The sequence below is a fragment of the Loxodonta africana genome, chromosome 3, assembly GCF_030014295.1.
Source record: "Loxodonta africana isolate mLoxAfr1 chromosome 3, mLoxAfr1.hap2, whole genome shotgun sequence".
NCBI classification, from domain to species: Eukaryota; Metazoa; Chordata; class Mammalia; order Proboscidea; family Elephantidae; genus Loxodonta; species Loxodonta africana.
The window spans coordinates 124,905,212-124,928,511 of record NC_087344.1 but is presented as its reverse complement, the minus strand read 5'-3'; positions in this window follow the sequence as shown (position 1 = coordinate 124,928,511).

The following is a 23,300-nucleotide window of genomic DNA, read 5'->3' as shown; positions in this document are numbered from 1 at the left end:
TTAGGGATGCAATAATATTGAACTTCCCACCAACGACCTAGGAGAGCTTCTTTTGTAGCTTTAGCTACTGAACCCACCTGGCCTTTCCCCTAAGCACTACGACTGCAGGAGAGAAACAGTTTATTTCCTGTCAATGGAGTCCTGGACAGAATGTATAATTACATGAGATAAAGATTTTCAAATCAAAACTCCCTTTGTTAACATCACCCTGCAACTTTGGAGGACAAAACAATGCACTTTATCTCATTATCAAAAGAACACCAAGACAACTCAGAAAACATATGGAGAATCACACTGAGCTGAAATCAATTAAAAGGGTAGAGGTGTCCCTGGTTTCAAATCTGCAAGATAAACTCATTTTCTTATAATTTCCATTTGTTTTTATTACTGGGGAGCTTTCTGGTAAGGCATTTGAAAACTGTCTTTCCTCTGGTTTTAAAAGATATCTTTATAGATAGAGACATAGACGTAGGTAGATGGATAGATAGATAGATATACAGATAGACTACTTAAAACCAAAAAGCTGAAGCATAAAACAGATATTTAATGAGATTGAGGTCGTCAGAGGGAAGATGATATCTAAAAAATTGATGAGATTGTGATGTTAATATTGTCAAATGGAATGTTTTAAATGCATTTTTCTTCTTTCAAAATCATTTCCTAATGCAATAATCCATTTTTACTTTGGGATTATCAGTGATTGGTTGAAAAACAGATTATAGGTGAGGTTGCCTCGTTTTTCTGGTTTTGTCTTCATTTCTTTGAGGGGGAAGGTAGGAGGGCTAAAGTTCTAACATCTGTAAATTCGGATTTGCACAGAAAGAAGAGAATTATAAACTGTCATTGCAATCACGGGACTGCCAGACAACTATTACCTCCTTAGGAGGATGTCTAATCCCTTGACTGCTTACAGTACACCAAGACTGTTTTCCTTTTCCAACAACGTATTCCTAAAAGACAGAGAAGGCAGTTAGGCCAGATGTTTTCCCTGTGAGAAACATACTTCAGAGGTGTCTGGTCTGACGGGATTAGACAGACTAAAACTACCGTATGGGTCCCCTTGCCCCGAAGGCAGCATTTTCCATTCTTGAAGCCAGGGATAAGCCTTTACTCAAGGGGTTTTCCTTTTTAAAGATTTTTCTTTTAAGCTTTGCCCATGGCTTAACAGGATTTGTATTTACTTCTATGCACCACTTAAAAATATTATCCTAGAGATATTTATGCATTTCCCAAAGTCTGATGATATTTAGTAGTTTGGATTTGTCATTCCGTAAATAAATAGGACATTTGCATAACACTTATAATTATGACATTTAAAAAGAAAAGAAGACTTTCTATGCCAAGTTGCTGAAAAGGAAACAGTCAAAAATGTACATGTGCTCCACCTTAAACTTTACCATTATACAGCTATTTGTAGAAAGTTTCTTTGTCCACTTTTGAGACAGAGCTCTACTGCCTGGTTAGCCAATGGTCTAATACATTGAATTCTTGACTGTCTTAGTTATCTAGTGCTGCTATAACAGAAATACCACAAGTGGATGGCTTTAATAAATAGGAATTTATCCTCTCACAGTCTAGGAGGCTAGAGTCTGAATTCAGAATGCCAGCTCTAGGGGTAGGCTTTCTCTCTGTGTTGGCTCTGGGGGAAGGTCTTTGTCATCTATCTTTCCCTGGTCTATACCTTCTCAGCGCAGGGGACATACTCTACTATGGGTACTACTTTCTTGGTGGTATGAGGTCCCACTCCTCCTCTCTGCTCTCTTCTCTTTTATATCTCAAAGGAGATTGACTCAAAATACAACATAATCCTGTAGATTATGTCCTGCCTCATTAACAAAACTGCCTCTAACCCTCTCTTATTAACATTATGTTGTTGTTGTTAGGTGCCTTCAGCTCTGACTCATAGGGACCCCATGCACAACAGAATAAAACACTGCCCTGTCCTATACCATCCTCACAATTGTTGCTATGCTTGAGCCCATTGTTGCAGCCACTGTGTCAATCCATCTCATTGAGGGTCTTCCTCTTTTTTGCTGACCCTCTACTTTACCAAGCATTATGTCCTCTCCAGGGACAGATCCTTCCTGACAACATGTCCAAAGTATCTCATAGAGGTTAGGATTTACAACACACAGAATACATACATCAGAAAACAAATGGAGGACAACCACGCAATACTGGGAATCGTGGCCTAGCCAAGTTGACACACATACTAGGGGAACACAATTCAATCCATAACACTGCATTCTCATCCTCATCATTATTGGTAGAGAAAACCTTTTAATTATTTATTCGTAGCATCTGGTGAAGAGTATTGAATGTACCATGGACTGCCATGGTGTTTTCAATTGCCTCATATGCATGCAATAGCTGCACAATGAATAAAAAGGACTGAAGAAAAACTGATGCCTTTAAATTGTGGTGTTGGCAAAGAATATTGAATATTCCATGGACACCAAAAGAATGAACAAATCTATCTTGGAAGAAATACAGCCAGAATGCTCCTTAGAAGCAAGGAGGGATCAGTTCCTGGAGAAGGACATCATGCTTGGTAAAGTAGAGGGTGAGCAAAAAGAGGAAGACCCTCAATGAGATGGATTGAAACACTAGCTGCAACAATGGGCTCAAGCATAACAATAATTGTGAGGATGGGGCAGGACTGGGCAGTGTTTCATTCTGTTGTACATAGGGTTGCTATGAGTCAGAACTGAGTCCACTACACCTAACAACAGCAGCAGAACTCAATGTGGGGAAACAGGTACATTAGAGGAGAGAATTCAGCCAAGATTATCATGATTTCATTTAAAAATGATCAAAGTATACATTCCATTTTATAGATAAGTTACTGTGAATTGGAAACCAGTCATTAATGTAGCAACCTCAACAAGGTAGAAAGTTTGATTTGGAATCTTATCCAAATTCATTCTTTCAGCCTGAACACAGACAGATATTTTATGAGATTTTTATTTCCCTATTTGCTCAATTCCAAGATTTATAGGAGTTCTAATTTGAACCATGGCAAACATGCCACCACAGAAACAGTGGGGTTTTTCTCTACAAAATTTTATTATAATTGTTTCCAGGCTCAAGGGTATACTATGTGGAAATGTACATTTTAACATGGTGTTTCAAATTTATTTAGCCTTTTTAAAACTGAGAAAAAAATTTTTTTTTTCCTTTTTTATTTGAGATGGAGAGATATCTTGGCTCATTCCATTTTGATTAAAAAAAAACAAACAAAACAAAACCCATTGCCTTCAAGTTGATTCCAGCTCGTAATAACCCTACAGGGCAGAGTAGAACTGCCCCATAGAGTTTTCAAGATGCACCTGGTGGATTCAAACTGCAGACCTTTTGGTTAACAGCCATAGCACTTAACCACTACGCCACCAGGGGTTCCATTTTGATTAGCCTTACTGTATTTTTTGGGTAGCTATCATTATATTTTCCAAACAGCTAGATTTCAGCCTTTAGTGAGCTGAATTATTCAGGTGGATGTGGTTAGAAAGTTCAGTGTTGCTGAACATTTCACAGTTGACGATTACCATGAGTTATTTCCAAAAGAGCCTCTTAAATTTTTTTTTTAAAGGAAGAAAAAATAAATAAATGTGATATTTTCATACAAAGAAAGTATGTAAATGAAGCCACATTTGATGGGAAGGTGGACAGGGAGGGTTAATATTAACTGAAATGTCATAATGCAGCTTGGGTATTATAGGCATATTTTAAAAATTACCAAATGACATAATAATAATATTCAAATTAGGAAGATTAGAAATATGTCAAATCTTCTTGAAGAAATGACCTATCAACCTTAGTGGCAAGAAAACCATGTCTAGAACTCAAATTATGGAATAATAAGCCAGTAGTTCCGTGGGAGAATGGTGGACCCTAATACAAAAAGTAGAGCCTAGTTACAAATTTCCCTTCTCTCTGCCCTGACTATAAGTAATGTCACTGTGCTCACAGTCTATAACATGGCGCCATATTGCTGGAAGGACTTGTGGAGAGAAACAATCCATGCTGGAGAGAGAGATTATTGATATAGAAAGAAAAACCGATCTCACCTCTCTTCTCCTACTCTCCTCTAAAGCCATAGGAAAAACTCCTATCAGGACCTCATGGCATATTTTGAGAGGGAAATTACAAAATAAAGCATTAAAGAAAAACACCTAATAGAAACACCTGAAAATGACATTGTAAAATGACAAAGCTAATGGCCAAAAAAACTATGATTTATTATCACAAATGGTCTACTAATTTAGAATTACGTAATGGCAATTAAATCATTTTACTTCTTGAACTATAATTTAAAAAAAAAAAATCACATTTAGTACTCTCATTTTTCCCTATCTTGCTTATGGGAATTAAAAAAAAATCCCTATAGTATTGGTCATGGGATACGTGACAAAATAAATTCTGTTGTAAATAGTAAAATGCAATTCAATAAAATTTAAATTGTATTTTATAGGGGAAAAAATGACGAAGTAAAGGAACATGTTTGTTGTACCTAGAATCAAGCATGGCATAAAAAGAAAAATCTCTTTAAGTCTTAAGGCAGTGGTTCTGAATGCAGGATCTGAGGACGACTTGACTGAGAATTACCTGGGAAACTTGTTAGAAATACTGCAGGGTCCTGAGCTCTACGCCAGATCTACTGTGCCCAATTCCAGAGGAATGGAATTCAGAACCTGTTTTACTATATATACATAGTCACAGATGCTTCTTGAGCCTGGGCCACTTTCAGAATCAGTCTTTTAAAAGTAAATCTTAGCCTGTATGATTGCCTGGGAACACTGGCAAAACTGAAGTAAAACAATAGGATTAAGTAACGCTGAACATGTGGAATAAAGAGAAGGTGAATATTTCCTGTTGCATCCCAGCAATTAGTGGCTTATCCTGAACACGGTAAGCACTTAACCAATATTTGCTACATGAACAGGTAATGGAATTTTCTCACTTGCACAAAGACAAATATCATTTGGATGGAAAATATGTATGTTAGAATAGGAATAGAAAAGGAAATCACAATTAAGAATATTCAAAGGAAATGGATTATTTCATCTAGTACATATATACAACTATATTTGGAGCATGAAAAGATAAATAGATCATTTAAGCTTAAGTTAAAAGGAATGTAGCAAGTTGGAACAAGCTTAAGTATAACCATAAACTCTTTAGCAAGTCCCCGATGATATAAGAGACAGAGATGTTGAATTTGAAAGTCATTATTATTATTATTTGTACTTTTTAATTTTTTTTTTTTAAGCAAGAACATTGTTTAGGGCAAACCCAGTACAGTTTCTGTATGTGCGGATACATTTATCACACTTAAAAAAAATCAAGAACATGAATGTTCTTACCCTTACATATTTGCTGAAAGTCCGATTACTTCCATTTTAGCAATGAAAAAGATGAGATCTTCGTTTTCACATGTTTATTCATTTATTAACTCATCCAGCAAATACTTATTCATTGCCTACTCTGTGCAGAGTTAAGTAAGCCTAATTCTTGACCATGAAAAGCCGATAGTTTAAAATCATGAGAGAAGCAACTAAATTACAGTACAAAGGAATAAGGGCAAATACAGAGCTACACACACGTTGTGTCATACTTTATCGACGATCAGTGGTATAATAGGGGCTGCACTTTGGTTTCTTAAACCTCTCCGTGAGTTGACTTGGAGATCAAATAATTTAACGGGGCTATCGGGTTTTTTTTTTTGTTTTTTTATCTGTAGGAAGGCTGCTTCTGTTTCTATTTCAAGGCTAGCCCAGAAGGAGACCCTCTCCCTTTTATCACAGATGGTTACCCGCTGAAGTCAAATGCTCTGATTTGGGTCATACTCTGAGTCAGAATCCACTTGACTACGGGGCAGGGGTGGGGGGGCGGGGGGTTGGGGGGGCGGTGGTGGTTCATTGGGAGTGTTTGGGAGCAAAAGGCATTAGCATTTACCTCAAATTCTCTTTTCGTTAGTCCAGGTTGCTATAAGCTTAATAAACACTCAAGTGTTTCTCGACCATTGTTATGAACGGCACTAATGTTTCCCCTTCCTCTTATGGTATCTTCTCTTAGAACCCTTTCCCTCCCCACTATTGTTAGACTGGGTGTGTCTACATCCTGTTTCTTTTGTAATAATCTGACCTCTTTAATCGTCTTGTCTACTTAATTAATGGGCTAGCCACTAACTACTAAGGCCACTATTGCGCAATTTTAACAAAGCAATTATATAAACACGTACACACTGGTGTCTCTTAATTAAGATTCTGACGCACAGATGAAGATATTTGGCAATAATTGAAAGCAGCAAGTCATTAAAAATTCTTCTGTGATACTACTAATTTGCTTATAATATCCTTCTAATTGCAGTATATAAACAAAGACAAATGTGGGTCGGACTATAAGTAAGAAGTATCCATCTTGTCTCTTCTGGTTAAAACAATTAAAATTTCCATTTCTGGAAGTAGTGGACAGAGAGCTATATCCTGGTGCCTTTGAATCGCAAGCTTCTAAGGGTCAGATTCCTATTCTGAAAGGTGGTCTTCCTTTAAACAAAGTTTGTCTTCAGTTTGGTAGCATTGTGTAGTCTAGGGGAAATCACAGGGCCTCAGGTGCCTTATGAATAACCAGATGGGAAATGAAAGATGATCAAATTTCCTTCTAGACCCTATGAGTCAAATAAGAATGACAAGAGATTTCCCGTTGACAACAGCGAGGACGGTGAAACTGAATTTTACAAAGTCTTGTATACAAATGACGATAATGCCTTACATAAGCCTCCTTCCTCAAAGACACAAAACCTGTTTTCTAGAGCTTTTCCCATCACTAAAACGCACCCAGTCTGTGATTAGACTCAGCAGCTGTTTAACAGTGCCACAAACGTTTATGAACTTCCAAGACGTTCCCTTCAAGCAAAACAATATTCTCCAAACAGCAAACTCGGAATTCATTTACCACTGATGCAGAGGGAAGAGTGCCACCTATTGAATCCTGGTCTATCTTCACAGCACCTGACCAGTCCGTCCCTGTCTCCCTCCACCCACCCATGTGCACATGCTGTTTCCCCTCAGGGAGGTGGAAATAATAATGTTCTGAGGTGGTCCGAGTTCACAGAAGTGTGCTCATATCATGCTCTATAATTTGAGGAAAACACATGAATTTTAATCAGTACTTAAGACAACTAGGCCTCTCTTCTCACTTACTAGAATGATAAAAACTCACTTTTATTACCTTAAGATGCCAAACAGTGCCATTTTATTAGTGTGGGAAGCTGGAAGTCATTTCCGAACTCTTTTGGCAAGGGTGCTATGTACAGCAACCAATTCAGCCCTTTAAGTGTCTTCTGAGAACCACTACACACACTGTGATTTACTGTCTTCGGGAGTTAAAGGGACCCTTTCTACCCTGAAACTGGAGAAAGAAAGGTGAAGTGTGTTTAAGAAGTGTCAGGATGAGACTTACAAGAATCTGAGACAGCACAGAGCCAGTGAGAGGGAAAGATGGTTTTAGTACCCTGCAAACATTTTTCAACATCTGATTTTTAATTTGGTTTAGAAGATTGTGTTGGGAGTCTTTAAAAGTTGGGGTGATTTTTGTATATTGGTTTATCAGTCTTTAGGCAAATTTCCCAAACTTCTCGCCCTTTGTGGCATTGTGGATCCTTTTTTTTTTCTTACCGTTTGCATCCCAAGTAGGTTTTGGTGCACTTGCCCCGTGAATACAATGTAGTGATTAACCCACACACACACACACACAGATACAGATACATTCATATATACATGTGCATATACACACACGCATCCATACTGCGGCAGTAACTAAATTTTATAAACACATATTCAACTGATTAAGCAAAATTAAAGCAAGAATCAAACAGAGGTTTTGCATATTTTCTCATTTGCATAACCAGAAGATGGCAAGACTCCAGCCATCTTTCTAGCCATTCAGTAGCAACAAACAACAATTTGAATTTATGTGTTTTTAGCTGACTCAAATCTCTAGCAGTTTAACATAATGTAAGCTGGGGAAATACTGCTGCTATTATTTAAAATATATTCACTTGTACATATATTTTGCCCCAATGTTATTTTGTCTGGAGAGTTTGACTGGCTAGTTTGTGTATGTGGTCCATGGTTACAAGCACTAGGTCATCAAGGACAAACACACAGAAAGAGAGAAAGATATTTAGGAAATACGAGTTGGAATTGGATGGGTTTTGAGTCAGAAGTATATTGCACTGTATATGACTAGCCCAATGGGCTCTCTATAAATATCTAATGAAATAATGAATGGCTAAATTATACCACTATGGAAAATAATCAGTCTATCAGATCAAAAATGAGGAGCTGTCTGATGGTGTGAAAGGAAACCCAGTACACTTTTTTTTAAAGATAAAAATCAATGATCTTCAAATAGGAAGGCCAATCATTAACAGTTTTAAACTTTGAAGAGTTATTGTCTGATGCAACCTCAAAGTAGAGGATAATTTTCCTCTGTTTATAAAAAAAATCCAAGATCTTTCCTGGAGTAATGTGTCTCCAGTACCTACATTTTTAACAAAGTATTATATTCATAAACCATATCATGAAGGTATCCATGAAGACAGACTGTCATTTCCATGCACTTTTTTTTAGGTAAAATGGATGTTTTCTCGCAATATTATAATTATTGGTGAAAGAACTATTATTTTTTCTAACACTTGGATAGGACATAATACTAAAATTATTGGAAGAAGTATATGTGGTCTGCTCCTTGTTAGGACCAGGGTGATATATCTGTTCTGAAGTAGAAGATTCACACTTGGCAGTAGGTTTAGAATTTCATGCTGCTTTCATTGCTAAATCTAGTAGGGGTAAAGGGGTCACAGAGGCCAAATCTTCAAGCAGCACCTGCCATGCAACTGGCTGAGGGAATTGGAAGAGGCGGGGGGGGGGGGATGTCCAGAAAGAGCCAGAGAGGGAAATGCTGTTCCCCTATCCAAAGATAACTGGGGGCCACTTGACTACTTGAGAGGAGTGAAATCAAGCTCAAAAGCTTTGATAGCTAGAATAGAGAAATTCACAGAAACCGAAGGTAGATTAGAGATTCCCAGGGCATGGTGGGAGGAGGGTTGGGGAGTTACTGGATAGGACAGGGTTTCTTTTCAGGGTGATGAAAATGTTTTCAAAATAGGCACTGCTGATGACTGCACAACATTTACAACATTTTTAGTGAATGTAACTAATGCCACTGATCATACACTTAAAGTATTAAAATGGAGAATTTCACCTTATAGATCTTTTACCACGATGTTAAAAAAAAAAAAAAAAATGCCCTGGTGCTGCAGTGGTTAAGAGCTACAGCCGACTAACCAAAAGATCGGCAGTTCAAATCCATCAGCCGCTCCTTGGAAATCCTATGGGGCTGTTCTACTCCCTGTCCTATAGGATCACTATAAATCAGAATCGACTCAATGGCAAAGTGTTTTTTGGTTTATATATATATATTTACATACAACAAAAAATGTCGAGAAAACTTCCAACATCACCTTTATTAGTAGCTTTATACTGAATTATCACTAATGACCACTAAAAAGAACAATAGAAGAGGGAATATTATTTAAAGATGATGTCATGGATTGAATTGTGCCTCCCAAAAAATATGTGTCAGCTTGGGTTAGGCCATGAGTCCCAGTATTGTGTGGTTGTCCTCCATTTATGATTGTGATTTTATGTTAAAGGGGATTAGGTTGGGATTGTCACACCCTTACCCAAGTCACATCACTCATCCAATGTAAAGGGATTTTCCCTGGGATGTGGCTTGTGCCACTTTTATTTCTAAAGAGATAAAAAGGAAATGGAAGTGAGCAGAGAGGATGGACCTCATACCACCAAGAAAGCAATGCTGGGAGCAGAGTGTGTCCTTTGGACCCGGAGTCCCTTATGCAGAGAAGCTCCTAGTCCAGGGGAAGATTAATGAGAAGGCTGACAGAGAGTGAAAGCCTTCCCCTGGAGCTGATACCCTGAATTTGAACCTTTAGCCTATTTTATTGTGAAGAAATAAATTTATCTTTGTTAAAGCCATCCACTTGTGGTAATTCAGTTGCAGCGGCACTACATGACTAAGACAGGTGGGTTGAAAAATGAATAGGTTAAAATAAATGTTTTTTCTTTTAGAAATATGTTCAGGAAGCTCTGTCCATTTAAAGCTGGCACATGCACTGGACCGTCTTATACATCTCCTAGATGTCTATGTCATGTATTCTTTTATATTCCATCTACCCATCCATCTCAATCAAGTATTCAGACGTAATTTTGATCAACCATTCATTCATCCTACCTATTTTGGATTGCTGCTTAATGATAAGCACTATCACTAGTGATATAAAGACATAGAAGATGGAGTCCCTTCCCTCAAAAGCTTAGATTCCGTTGGCGAGAGAGTCAAATTTATCAATACAACACAGTGTGACAAATGCCATGATAGCACTATCCAATGAGGATAGAAAGCCGTGTAAATCAGACTGGTGGATCTGGGAAGTCTAACATTAAAGTTGAGTTTTAAAAGATAAGTAATAAAAGTTTGGTAGATGATAGAGAGGAAAGGTAATTCTAGACAAAAGAAACGGCATGTGGGAAGTGTTCGTGATCATTGGTATCTATTTACAGTCACAAAACAATCATTTTTATAAAACTCTACCCTTTATATACGACGTGATATAATGATACAGTTGAACAATGTCTTGGGGAGGCAATAAACCTTAGTGGTTACACGTGCTGGCTCTCGAACCAGGCTTCCTGGGTCTGAATTCTAGCTTTTACCCTTCTTAGCTGATAAACTCGGGTAAATTACTCAAACCCTCTCTCAATCTTATGGTGTATCTCTTATACCAGCACCTGTTGAGTTGATTCTGACTCATGGTGACCCTGCATGTGTCAGAGTAGAACTGCGCCTCTTACGGTTTTCAGCGGCTGACTTTTTAGAAGTAGATCACCAGGCCTTTCTTCAAGGCACCTCTGGGTGAAATCGAACCACCAACCTTTCTTTTAGCAGCTGAGCTTGCTAACCATTTGCACCCTCCAGGGACTCTTGATAGTCAGTATTAAATAAATTTATACACAAAAAACATACATACATCTGGCATAGACAATCTCTCAATATATGCTAGGTAGAGTAATATTTTTCCCTTGCTTAAAATTAACTTATTATCATGTTTTCAAGGGATATTTAGAGCTATGGCAAACTGAGGTGAGCTACGTTCAGAAATCAAAGAGTCTTCACCTTTCATAAAACTTAAAACTGCTTCTTGGTAAGAAGCAAGAAGGAAAAACCAGTAGAGCTTCATTCAAATGCCCTGAGTTTAAATTCTGTCTGCCATCTCCTAAGTCTGAGGCCTTGGGCATGTAGCCTAATGCCTGTGCCTCGATTTCTTATCATAGACAGGGATGCTAATTACATGAGTATCTTCCTCCTGAGGCCTCTGGGAGGATTAAACGGGATGACATGCGTAAATGTGCCTGGCTGGCATCACCCAAAAGTTTGTTTCAAAATCCACAAAGCCCTTTTTAATACTTAAAAAATATATAGTGGCTAAACTAAGGATTGCGAAAAATATCTTTCCCAAAATACTTTCGATAGTTTGAGAGATCACATATAAATATTTCGACGTGCACTCACTGACTCTGGAAAACACTCTCGAATGTTTCTGCTGACTTCGATAGGCTGCCTTTGCAGCTTTGCCAGGACTTGCTCTGGGTTGCAGCTATTCATAGAATGCCCTTGGATAATGTGATAGGTTGAATTTGAATTACTCCTCCAATCATCGTGGAGGCAGTAATAATGGCAACTAAAATGGTCATCTGGAGAATGAACTAAGCATGAGCATTTTCTAATAAATCTCTCTCTCTCATTTTTTTCTTTTTTTGTTTGTGCTAAGAATAACCCAAGAGAAGATAACATAATTCTGTTTGAGTAAATAAGCATTAAACATGCTAACACAGAGTGGATTTCCTGTAGATAGATAATACATGCTTTAAAAGGGCACCGATCTTGGGTAGAATACACATACAAAATGACTTTTTAAAATACCCAAATCATAGGAAACCAGATATTGCGCTATGAAATTATTTTTAATTGCAAATATCATTTTAAGGCTGAGAACCCAGCCTATCAAAGCAGCAGCTACAAGCTGGTTTTAAATACATTCAGCATTATCATCATATTGCTAATATTAAAACCTTTAGTCTCCCAAACATCTCTGCTTTTCTCTCGTATGCCAGTTATTTAACACTGTTACATCTAAGGCTGAGGCTCCTTAGTCTGCCTGCAGGAGTATAGACGTTCCGGGCTGGTAGAGCTGCTATTTTATTAAAATATTTTTCTTGCCTGTAACCTGATTTCTTCTGGTTCTGACCTAATTCCTTTGATGCCTGGGGCTTGGAGGCCTGTGCTAATCTGCATCATGGATGCATGGAGGAAAAGTGAGACAATTGAAAGGCAAGAATGACCTCAAGTAAGTGTTCTTCAAAACTGAAATAAGCATGTGGAAAGCAGGACATTCATTTTTGTTTTACCCCAGCCCTTAAAGGAGAATCTAAATTCAGTGCATGACCTCAAATACAAAATTCCCCGCTCTCTTAATTTTTTGCTCTTTGTCTCTTAGCTGGCTAGTGAAACATTTTATGACCAGGATAAAAAGAGTGCTGGTAAAATGCTAATTCTTAGAGTCATAAAATGAATTGCAATGTGAGAAAAATATCTATTTATGAAAAATAAGTTATGCTGTAGAAGTCACAATGAAAGAAAAGGTTTGCCCTGACTTTGATGTAGGGACCATGCAATCCTTGAAGTTTTGTTATAAGCCTTGGTACGTGCTGATATTCAGAGTTTTCTAGACCTGTCCGCCAACTTATTTATTTCTCTTCTGGGTCTGTTGCCAGTTTCTTTTCCCTTAGGGAAGCAGGTTCTTACTGCTCAAATATGCATTCGACATCTTGTAGTCGTTAATATACCCAAGGCAGGGGGTAGGAGGGCAAATTTTCAAAGTATCTCTACCATTTGATTTTGGATTACTAGGAATCCTGGGGAAGTGAGAAGATGAAATTTATCCCTCCTTGGTAACAAATCATGTGCTTCTTCCTTTGAGATGTTAAGACATTGTAATTTTGTTCACGTGGATTTACAAAAAAAGGGGGGAGTCCATTTGTGATTTGGTTAATGAAAATCCACAACGCCATCAGTACACCTGCTCCGTCAGAAGAGATACACTGTACTTTATCTAAGCAGGAAAATGATCAGTAACACAATTGTTTTCAACACAGTAGCCTGCCTTGGTACAGGAATATTTTCACTTCACAGATGTTTGAAGTCACTTGGCGCTCAGCCCCCAAACTTGTTATTCATTTGGCATCCAAATTCATGTTTCATAGCCATGTGACTATCTAATGTGCCATAAATAGAAGCAATCCTCTGACTTTCACAGCTATTCCCTGGGCCTAACCTACGCAGCTTCTGTGTTTCTGTATACACTTGCGGATTTAAAATGCTTATTTTGGCCAATTGTTTAAAACCATTTATTCATCAGATATTTAGAGCCGCTAAGCAGTGTAAAGGTGCGTGCTTTTTGCGTTCCTCCCTGGGGTGGAGGGTGTCTTTCTTGTACTCTCCTTTTATTTTTGCTTGTATTTTAGTAGTAGATATACCAGTGAACAATAAAATGACTACTAGAAAAAAATGGGTTTGGAATCCAGATAATTCCCAACGTGGAAAACTAACATAGGTGTAGCCAGTAATGGATATAAGAACAGTGGACATCAAGTTGATGCCAACTCATGGTCACCTCATGTGTGTCACAGTAGAGCTGTACTCCACGGAGTTTTCAATGGCCTTTCTTCCAAGATGCTTCTGGGTGGACTGGAGCCCCCAATCTTTTGGTTAACAACTGAGCGTATCAACTCTTTGAACCACGCAGGGACTCCAATAACGGATAGAATATCGTTTTGTGTGTGTGTTCCTATTTACACACTTGCGTATGTGCTACTGCTATATTTGAACACAAGCCGAAGGAATCAGCATTTTTCACACGAATGAAAATGTTTTACACTTCAATATGAACATTGTTTCTAACAGAACTGGAAAAGACCATTACGAAATAGCCTGAGCCTCCACATCATTTCCTATTTGATTTAAAGGAATAGAATTGGTATACCATGTTGACACTTTGTTTCATTGACCTCTTTCTCAGGAACTAATGAGTATCGAAGAATAACAAACTCTGGAGTAATTTAGGTTCCCAAACCAAATTCTTCTTTGGCAGGGCCATTCGAGTCAATCTCCTGTTTAGTAGTTCATATTTTTCAGTTTCGCAATACATTGTAGTTTGTACATTGGGCAGGTAAGAGATTAATTTGCCTTTTAAACTTGCAACCCTTGGGGTAGTTGTATTTTGTGCACAGGTGAACAAGGATTTTTTAGCAATAAATTTGTGAAGCTGACATTTTTACGTCTTTTTTTTTTTTTTAGCACAAGTCTAAGCAGAAAAACAGCCAATTTTCAATTTCAAGCTGCTCGTTGAACTTATCTTTTGGTTTAATGCTAGAATTCATATGGTTCTTAAAACAACATTTTGTGTAAACTTTACACGCACATGCATATACGTTTACCTCAGACACAAAACTTTTTATTATCAGATACAGTAATGGAATGTTTTGTTTTTACTTTAGTTAATACATTTGACCCATTTAATAAAGGTGCCACCCAGTATACTGAAATCAGCAGAAAACATGAGAAACAGCTCTGCCTTCTTACAGTATATCTAGGACAGAATGCTTATTTTCTTGCTATCTTTTGGCGCAAATGAAAAATTTTGACAAATATCTATTTGATTGACTTTGTAGAGGTTTACCCTGACAAAATTGCCTTGCATACCATTTTATTTTTTTTTTTTAATTCTGATGAGCAATGTGTGGTCCTGCATTCCTCAAGCAAGCTAGACCTAGTGCTTATGATAATGATCATAGCAATTACGAACACAATAGATGTATATTGCCCCTAATGAGACCTGAACTCCTGATAAAAGGGAGACAAGATCTCTTCCGTTTTCCTCTGTGCGTCCCCTGTAACAGCCTCATTGTCTATAACTAATAGATAAAAGTGCAATGAGGCAATTCTGTAATACAACATAGAGTGAGACAGGAAGAAAATTGCTTGCATATCTACTTGCTGTGCTAACCCCTTTCTCAGATGATCTTGGCAGCGTTACCTTTCTCTAATTTTGCTAATATCTCACAGACGTGAAACTGTGCCCCCCCAGTCCTCCAGCTCCTCCCCCGCCCATCTTTTTTCCTTCCTGCTGTTTCAGTACATTTTCTTATGTGCATACCGTCAAGTCCTCTTGGACACATAGTAAGATTTGCGCCAGACTATGTTTCTTGGCTTTAATGGTTAGTTAGCTTTCCAGAATACACATGCTGCTTTATACATGCTTTTATTACTGACATCATGAGAATGCATCTCTCCTATGTTTACAGTTGGGTGTTCACCCTTAAATAAAAGCCATGAGATCAGGTTGTTTAAGAGAATCTTTGAAAAGCAGAATAAAAACAGCTGTTATCTGCTTGAACCATTCCATTTTCTTTCATGACCTGAATGATAATGATGTGTAACAGTGGGCAGTCTCCCACTCTCACTGTACGCCAGACATCAGAGCCTCTTTCAGGTTGGAATTGTATCTCTTTCCCTGACTTCCAACAGGATCGGTTCAACCTCACTTCTAACAGGTGTTGGTGTTTGCGGGAGGGGGTGAGGGGAGGATAAAACACCTTTGCTTGTTCCCCACTGACCTCCGGATTCAGGAGGCTGGTTTTCATTGGCAACATGGTTTGAAAGTCAAACCAGGTCCTTGCTGAAATCTCTCTTGCCAGGAACAGATTACAAATATTTCCACATGTCAGACAAATGAACAATAGGGTGGTCCTTATTAATCAAAACTCTCCTAAACCAAGTACAGATGGTAGCAATGAACTTCTCTACCATGAAGATTTCTTGAAATGAGAGGAAATAAGTCTCACAGAAATGCACATTTCTTCAAGTGACACCAGACAAGAAATAAGGAAATCAAACTGAACGTAACCAAAAAAATCAGACCCAAAATGTTAATAATAAATAAATAAATAAATAAATAAGTGTTCTCAATGAGCCAAATTGGAAGGCTGATGGAGCTTATTTCCATTCAGCATGTCCTAATCACAAGTTGTTTCGGAAGATTCTGCAGTATTTGCCTAGAGACTGACAAGCTTAAATTGGTTTTAACCTCTAGAGTCCCCTTTTCATATCACAGATCTTGCTGACTGGGGAAGAGTTCTGCTTTCCCCAAAGTCAGTGATTTCCGGGCTCTGGCGGCACCTACCACAGAGAGCATCACTCTTCCCAGACAACAATGTCATTTGTTATTTTTAATTAACAGAAAAACATCTATAGGCATAGTTGAAATTGTATTGTATTCAAAACCTGAAAGTGAGGAAAGTCAGAGAAGCAATTCTATTTAAAGAACAGCCCAGAGCCTGGGCCCATTGCTGCCTTTCTCTGACCTTAACTTTATTACCTAAGCCTCTTGGGTAGTAGAAAACTGGGTTGAGGAAATCTCCTGAGAACAAAGACTCCTTGGGACTTTCTGTACAACCAGGTGTTACTATTTAGGATGAGTGTCTTTCAGATGTTTTAGCAAAATCCGTCCACTTCCCCACTCCAAGTTGGTGCTATTATGGTCCCTGGTAGTCCTTCAAGGTGAGGGACAAAAAGACACTAAGATGTCACTGTTTCATGCCTTATCTCAGAATGATGTCAAACCTAAATTGTATCTGAAAGGTGAAAATTCAATTGCGAAGGCCCTTAACACCGTGGGTCTGTGATTTCCACTGATAAAAAATTCCATGATGTAAAAACTTTACCAGAGGCGATTTCTCTCTCTAGCCGAAATCTTTCATACTGCTGCTAAGAGTGTACTTCCTCCTGGTCTAGTTCTCACATAAGACAAGAATATTCAAAATTGTTTAATGTATGGGTGAAGATTTTTTAGTCTCTTCTCAAACTTTTTCAAGATAATTATAGTAGAAAGGGGATTTTTTTCTACTAATGGATTAAATATGTGCCTGAAACCTCAGATTAATTATAATCTTTTTCAAGAGGACTGAAATTTTATAACTTTTCATGAAGAGATAATATTTTATTGGATTTTAAAGGGAAATGAAATAAAATCATTATATATAAGAACAATTCCCTTCCATGCCATAATCATGATTTCCTAATGGCTGTGTGTGTGGTAGGGGAGAGATTATCCAATTGTTGCTTTAATTTATTGGAAAGTTGCAAAATGCCTTAGAAAAATAGTGCCTCTATTATTATTTTGACAATGTGGTCTCTGATATTACATTTGAATTACGCAATAATATATTTCAATATCCCGAAGAATTCCCTGGATGTGTGGAAGTAGATTTGAATCAAATCTTGTCATAGCCAGTATAGATCATCCAATTCTAAATTAGTATAGAATCATTGGCAAATGCCAAGAGAAGACTTCATTCTTCCAAATTTCTTGTGGTGTGATAATGTCTCAGTAAACTTATTTTACATTACACTCCCTCTCATGGAGTGGGCATTCCTCAGAAAAGTCTCCAATATGCTTTTAGGCTTGGCACTTAACCATCATAATTTATATTCTTCATGGCATAAACTAATATGGTAGTCTCTGTGCTGAGAAGACAATGTATGATTAGTCCAAATATTGAAACCTCAACACTCTTTAGAAATATAGTAGCTGAAAACACATCTTAGAATATTAAAATGGATTTTAGAATCTTTGCTAAAATCCATGTTTACAATCAATTCAGTTATTACACAAGTCTATAAGTATCATATGTTATTGTGGCTTTTAGCTACTGTGGAGTCCATGAACAATGAAACAAAATGCTGCCCAGTACTGCACCATCCCTATGACTGGTTGTGGATCAGATTGCTGTGATCCACAGAGTTTCCAGTGGCTGATTTTTGGAGGTAGATTGTCAGGCCATTCTTCTTAATCTTATTTTGGAAGTTCCACTGAAACCTGTTCAGCATCATAGCAACATGCAAACCTCCACTGACAGATGAGTGTTTGCTGTGCATCAGGTTCATTGGTCTGAATTGAACCTGGGTCTCCTGCACAGAAAGCGAAAATTCTACCACTGAACCACCACTGTGCCCAAGTGTCATATTGCAATCTTGATTTGTCTACTAGTCTATGGTAATCAAATTAAAAATAAGGAGGTGTCACATAGGGGGCATAGTTATGAAGACTTCCTAGACACATCCAAACAACTCACAGGATTGATTTACTGGGTTAAAAGGCTTTAGTCTCGTGGGATAACTTAGTCAATTGGCATAACAGAGTTCATAAAGTTAATGTTATACACCTAGTTTGATGAGTAGTATCTGGAGTCTTAAAAGCTCGCAAGTGGCCATCTAAGATACAGTTATTGGTCTCTACTCTTCTGGAGCAAAAGTGAATGCAGGAAATCAAAGACTCAAAGAAGAAACTAGTCCGTAGGTCTAATAGCTCACACAAACCAGGGCCTGTTCTAACCTGAGACCAGAAGAACTAGATGTTGCCCTGCTATCACTATAGGACCATTCTGACTAGGGGCACAACAAAAAGTCCCAGATAGAATGGAGACAAAATGTAGAACAAAACTTGAATTCCCCAAAATAGCCAGACCTGCTGGCTTTATAGAGACTAGAGGGACCCCCAAGACTGTTGCCCTAAGATATCCTTTGAACTTGACACTGAAGCCACTCCTGGATGCCACCTTATAGAATAAACAATATCACACATGAGTAAAGTGCTCACTTGAACTATACGAACTATATGAGACTGAGTGGTCAACCCAAAGTAAAGATGAAAAAGTAGGGAGGGGAAGGAAAGCTAGATCATTGGAAACAGGACAAACAGAAAGGAAATAATGAGAATGCTGACACATTGTGAAAATTGTAACCAATGTCACAGAACAATATGAATCAAAATCGTTAAATGGGAACATAATCTGCTGTGTAAATTTTCACTAAAACACAAAATATTTAAAAAAAATGAGATGTCCCATAACTGTTTATAAAGGGAGTTAATGAGAGCACACACAAGAAAGAGAGATAGAGAATGATAATTTTGATGGAAAAATAAAAGGGCGAAACAAAGGAAAAGGAAGAAAAGATATCTAATTCTTCCCCTGTAGAACAGCATTGTTGTTGTTAGGTGTCACCGAGTAGATTCTGACTCATAGCGACCTTATGTACCATAGAATGAAAAGAACAATATCAGTCTGGGGAAATTTGGAATGACAACTCGGCAAAAGGTGGCTATATAGATAGTTTCATGGATTGAATTGTGCCCCCCTCAACCCAAAATATGTGTTGAAATACTAACCCCTGTGCCTATAAATGGAAACCCTGGTGGTGTAGTGGCCAAGAGCTACAGCTGCTAACCAAAAGGTCAGCAGTTTGAATCTACGAGGCGCTCCTTGGAAACTCTATGGGGCAGTTCTACTCTGTCCTATAAGGTTGCTATGAGTCAGAATCGGCTCAATGGCAACGGGTTATGAGGTACCTATAAACAAGCCCTGGTGGTGCAGTGGTTAAACGCTTGGCTGCTAACCAAAAGGTTGGCAGTTCAAGCCCACCAGCTGCTCCTTGGGAGAAAGATGTGGCAATCTACTTCTGTAATGACTTACAGCTTTGGAAACCTTGTGGGGCAGTTCTACTCTGTCCTACAGGGTAGCTATGGGTTGGAATGCGACTCAATGGCAATGGGTTTGGTTTCGGTTATAGTACCTGTAAATATGGCCCTATTTGGAAATAAGGATTTGTGTCTTGTTATTTAAATGAAGTCATACTAGTGTAGGGTGGATCCTAAGCCTATTCACCTCTGAATTATAAAAAGACCAGAATGGACAGAAACAGTGATACACACAGGAGGAAGAGGAAGACAGATAAAGAGACAGATGCATCTTGGAAGGTAAGGATTGCTGGCAGTTACTAGAAGCTGAAATAGAAAAGGAAGGACCACCCCCCACCCCCCAGAACCGCATCTTGAATGTTGAGGTCTAACCCTCTGGACTGTGAGAAAATAAATTTCTGTTCTTTTAAACTACCTACCCATTCATAGTATTTCTGTTTTGGCAGCACTAGGTAACTAAGACAGAGGGTTAGAAAAGTAATTAACATTTTTGAATGCATACAACCTATTGTTCAGAGCTTTATATGTATTATGATCCTATTATGAAGCATCTTAGAGTGTGGCGCTGATTTTGAATCTGAGCTTTGCTTTTACTAACTGCATGGCCTTGGCCAGATGTCTTAGTTATCTAGTGCTGCTGTAACAGAAATACCACAAGTAGGTGGCTCCGAGAAAGAGAAATTCATTGTCTCATAGTCTAGTAGGTTAAAGTCCAAATTCAGGGTGTCAGCTCCAAGAGAAGGCTTTCTCTCTCTGTTGGCTCTGGAGGAAGGTTCCCCATCGCCAGTCTTTCCCAGGTCAAGGAGCTTCTCAGGCACAGGGACCCGACGTCCAAAGGATACGCTGTGCTCCCGGTTCCGCTTTCTTGGTGGTATTAGGTCCCCAAATCTGCTTGCTTCCCTTTCCTTTTATCTCCTGAGAGATAAAAGGTGATGCCTGCCACACTCCAGGGCAACTCTGTTTACCTTGGATCAGGGAGGTGACCTGAGTAAGGGTAGTGTTACAATCCCACCCTAATCCTCTCAACATAAAATTACAATCACAAAATGGAGGACAACCACACAATACTGGGAATCATGGCCTAACCAAGTTGATACACACATTTGGGGGGGAGGGGCGGACATAATTCAATCCATGACACCAGGTAACCTGGCTCCTCTGCCTCCATTTCCTTCTATGGAAAATGGGATAAAAAGTCATAATAGAACCCTCCCCTCATACATTTGTACTGAGGATTAATTACTTAAATACTGGGAAAGTTCTTGGAACAGTGTTTGGGTCATACCAAGGCAGGCACTATATGTAAGTGTTTATTAAAAATATATTTTCAATCTTGCAGAAATCCTCTAAATAAAAAAACATTATTTTCATTTTAAAGCCAAGATAATGGTGGCCCTAAATGTTCATCTAGCTTCTCTAAGATGATACAGGAGGAGACTGATATGCTCTAAGCATGATTTCGGAGGTCAAGAGCTTCACTATGCTGTGAGGGTGAGGTCTATTCACGAGTACTTAACTACCAAATACAAAACTGTGACCAAATCTTCTGATAATAACTAAAGACACTGACTTCACTGACTACAATCTTTCTCTGTCCTCTGAGGTAGACAAATAGCCAAAATATAGAAACACATAAACTGCAGACATGTATATAAGTATGTACAACTCCGGTTCTGAAGCCAATTTTTCCTTTCCAACACTATTAAAATTCCCTGAAGATAATACTACTCTTGAAATGGGGACCCAGAGGTATTTCTTTCATTAAAGAAAAAAGTGTTATACAAATGCCAATATATGCTTTATTTTTTATTGTTGCTGTTTGGGAATTAAATGCTTGTTATCAAGGTAATTTCACCTGGGACACCTTCCCAGGTTCATCTGAGTAGATGAAATCCATTGGTTCATCTTCTCTCAACTGAGTGAACCTTTTGTCTTAGTTATCTAGTGCTGCTATAACAGGAGTATCACAAGTGGATGGCTTTAACAGACAGACATTTATTCTCTCACAGTTTAGGAGGCTAGAAGTCCAAAATCAGGTTGCTGGCTCTAAGGGAAGGCTTTCTTTCTCTGTCCACTGTGGGAGAAGGTCCTCATCAATTTTCCTCTGCATCTGTGAGGTTCTTAGTGTAGGGATCCCGAGTCTTAAGGATGCACTCCTCTCTGGGCTCTTTTTTTCCTGGTGGTAGTGGCTTCCCCTCTCTGCTTGCCCGTTTAATCTCTTTTATGTCACAAAAGAGATTGACTCAAGGTACAACCTAATCCTGTAGATTGTATCCTGCCTCATTAACATAACTGCCTCTAATCCTGCCTCATTAACATCATCATCAAAAGACAAACCTGTTGTCATTGTGTCAATTCCAACTCACAGTGACCCTATAGGACAGAGTGGAACTGCCCCATATGGTTTCCAAGGAACAGTTGGTGGATTCGAATTGCCAACCTTTTGGTTAGCAGCCAAGCTCTTAACTAATGTGTCATCAGGGCTCCCAATTAACATCATAGAGGTTAGGATTTACAACACATAGGATAATTACATCAGGTTACACAATGGAGGATAATTACATAACACTGAGAATCATGGCCTACCCAAGTTTACTCATAGTTTGGGGGGACACAATTCAATCCATAATATCTTTCTGTCTTATACTTGTAACTTTTTTAGCACACATTTAAAAAAATGATTGTCGGAAAAATAAGTGTATTCTCCACTCAACCGAAAGCTCCATGGGCATTGGAATTATTTCTGGTTTGCTTATCCTTTTATCTCCGGCACCTAGAATGGTGTCCAGCATGGAGTGGAATAGCTGCTCAATAAATGTTTGCTGAATGAATATAGAAAAGTCACTGTCCTTTGACAAGCATGTTAGGGAAAGGGGTGAGAGTTGTTTAAATAAAGACTGGTCTCACACTGGTGGTATGTTGGGCAGTGTGCTTTCACCGTAGCTTCAAGTAGCAAACATGGACAAAAGAAAATACTAAGAAAAGTTAAGGCAGTAGAAAAGCAAGATCATCTTAAGGAGGAAAAAATCTGAGTTACCATTTTGTTTTAGAAGAGGGTAGGGAATTCCAGAGGGAAAAAATGTGTTTTTTTTTTCTCACTGTGTTTTTTGCAGTCTTGAGTTGGATCTCTTTTTGTACTCTTATTAAAACAAGCTGGCCATGGTTAGAACTGTAGCTTAGAACAATGCATACCAGGAGAGTTGATGGCAGTAGTAATCTCACCTTTATAGGGTGGATCCTTTTGCTGTGTTTCAGGGAATCATCACCCAGTGGTCCCTGGGTGCGGGAACTCGTATGAGATTAATCAAGGAAGCACTTTCTTTGTTGAACTCTGTAGAGAAGTTCTGTACCCAGCAGGTGAAATAACATACTGGGGAGCCTGGCTGGCAGAATGGCTTATTCCCTCCTGACCTCAATTTCCCGAAGACACTGTGTCACCTGTTTGTGTGTATGACATGCCCAATGGGAATAGCACCAGGCGAAGAAAAGCAGCAAGGATCCTATCAGAATCCCATAGTATAGGGTAATAGCGATCTTATTTAGTCAAAATAAAGAAACTAGA